This window comes from Nematolebias whitei, chromosome 2 (assembly GCF_014905685.2).
Source record: "Nematolebias whitei isolate Nwh7 chromosome 2, NemWhi1, whole genome shotgun sequence".
Classification (NCBI taxonomy): domain Eukaryota; kingdom Metazoa; phylum Chordata; class Actinopteri; order Cyprinodontiformes; family Rivulidae; genus Nematolebias; species Nematolebias whitei.
In genome coordinates, this window is record NC_056499.1 from 20,072,800 (window position 1) to 20,075,618 (window position 2,819).

Consider the following 2,819-nt stretch of genomic DNA (forward strand, 5'->3'; position numbering starts at 1 on the left):
CCACCACCACACACAAAAACACACAAAACACAGTTGTCCCCCCACCCACAACCACACACAAAACACAGGTGGATCCTGACTTTAATTTGGCAAAGTGCTAGTTTAAGAAAAGCTCATGCAGAGAAAATGTGCTTTGGGAGGTATAGATGGTAGAAGAGGCAGGTTATGGGAAACTTGATTTGGCTTTCGTTGCTCTTTACTGGCTCTTAAACGCGATCTCCTAAAAGTGACGGCTGCATATAAAATAAATTACTTTTCTAAGATCAGGGCAAGTAAATCTGACTTCATTGTTGACAATGAATATTTGCTATCATGTAAAAGACATGAGCTGGTAAATTTATGGCTGTAAATATGTACATTATTTTAAATCAACCAACAAGTTATTCTATTTATCTTCATCAATTCATGAAAACTTTTCAACATTTTGCACTATGTAAAGACGAGCAAGCTCTTACATTCTGTTTCATCATTCTTTAATGAGTTTTGGATCCCAGGCTGAAAGAAAAAGCATTTATCATTTGAGTAACAGGTAAAAGAGATAGAAACTATATAGATTTATGAGGAATTCTGACTTTGTGTTTTTGGTGCTTTTGAGGTGACGCAAACCAACAATCCGTTTAGTGGGAGTGGTGTTTATTTGCCATCAATCTTTCAAATGGTGATACAAGCACAAAACTTGGTGCTAATATTCCTTAGTCATTGATCTTTTGAAAAATGTCCGCCTTTTTTTTCCAAGACGGCCACTATGGAGACTTGATAATGATATTTTACTACAGACTATAGAAGGTTGTGAGTTGAATTTTAGACAAGATAATTAAAATTGATCAAAGTGGTGATAGTCTGTAGTTGTCCTTTGTACAGAATATTATGTTACCTGTTGCATTACATTGAACAAGGAGATCAGTTATTGTCCCCTGTTGTGGAGCAAAGAAGGGGAATTGGAAATACCCCCATCTGTCAGTTCATGTTGTGAGTATGAAAACTCCCTGGGCTCTCCTCCCAGTCGGACATGCCTAAAGTACCTTCCTTGGGAGGCGCCCAGGGAGTATTCTTACCTGCTGTCCAAACCACCTCAACTGGACCCTCTCAATGAGGAGGAGCAACACTTCTACTCTGACTCACTCCTGTATAATTGAACTTCTCACCCTATCTCTATGTGAGAGTCCAGCTATACCTATCAGAGGAAACATTTCAATCGCCTGTATCCACAATATCATTTTTTCTGTCACTATCCAAAATTTGTGGCCATAGGTGAGGGTAGGAATGTAGACTGACTGGTAAACAGAGAGCTTTGCTTACAACTCACCTCCCTCTTTACCACAACGGACCAGCACAGAGTCTGCAATACTACAGATGTGGCACCAAGCCATCTGTCAATTTCATACTCCATTCTTCCGGTACTCATGAAAAAAAAAAAAAAGATACTTAAACTCCTTCACTTGAGGCAGAACCTCACCACTGACTCGAATAGAGCAATCCACCCTTTTCTGACAGAGGACCATGGCCTCAGATTTGGAGGTGTTTATTCTCATCTCAGTCGCTTCACACTTGGCTGTGAACCACTCCAGTGAACGTTGATGATCACGGCACAATGATGCCAACAGGACCACATCATCTGCAAATAGCAGAGATGGAATCCTGAGGCTGCCAAACTGGACTACCTTTGTCCCTGGCTGCACTGAGAAATTCTGTCCATGAACAGGATTGGTGACAACAGGCAGCCCTGGAAGAGTCCAACTCCCACCCTGAAGGAGTCCGACTTACTAATGGCAATAAGAACCAAACTCTTGCACCACTTGTAAAGGGACCGGACAGCTCGTAACAATGGGCCGCCAATCTCATACTTGCAGAGCACCCCCCACAGTGCATCCAGATGAACACAGTTGAATGCCTTCATCAAGTCCACAAAACGCATGTAGACTGGATAGGCAAACTCCTATGACCCCTGAAGGACCCTAATAAGGGTAAAGAGCTGGTCCAGTGTTCCAGAGCCAGGACAGAACTTGCATTGTTCTTTCTGGATATGAGATTCGAGCAACCATCCATCTGACTTGCTTCTCCAGTACCACTGAAAAGACCATGGAGGCTAAGAAGAGTGATCCCCCTATAATGGTAATACACCCTATGGTCCCCCTTTTTGAAGAGAGTAACCACCACCCCAGTCTGCCAATCTAGTGGCACTGCCCCCGATGTCCACTTGATGTTGAAAAGGCATGTCAACCAAAACAGCCCCACAACATCCAGATCCTTAAGGAAATCAAGGCTGATTTTATCTATCTCCCAAGCCCTGCCGCCGTGTTGATTTTTAAACACCTCAGTGACCTCAGTCACAGTTATGGACAAACCAACCCCGAAGTCCCCTAACTCCACTTCCTTCATAAAAGACATGTTGGTGGGATTGAGAAGGTCTGTGAGGTATTCATCCACCTCCAGACAACATCACTGGTTGAGGTCAACATTAACCCACCTTCACTGAACACAGTGTTAGTAAAGCAATGCTTTCCCCTCCTCAGACACCTGATGGTTTGCCATAATTTCCTTGAAGCTGATCGAAAGTCTATTCAAAACATCACCAAACTCCTCCCACATCCATGCTTTTGCCTCAGCAACAGCCAAGGATGCAGGCAGCTTGGCCCTCTGTTACTCCTCAGTTGCCTCCAGAGTCCCATCAGCCAACAAGGCCCGATAGGACTCTTTCTTCAGCTTGATAGGCTCCTTAACTGGGGTGTCCACCCCCAAGTTTGAGGATGGCCACCACGAGAAGCACTGACAAACTTAGGGCCAAGCTCAAGACAGCCCCCTCAACAACTGAGGCGCGG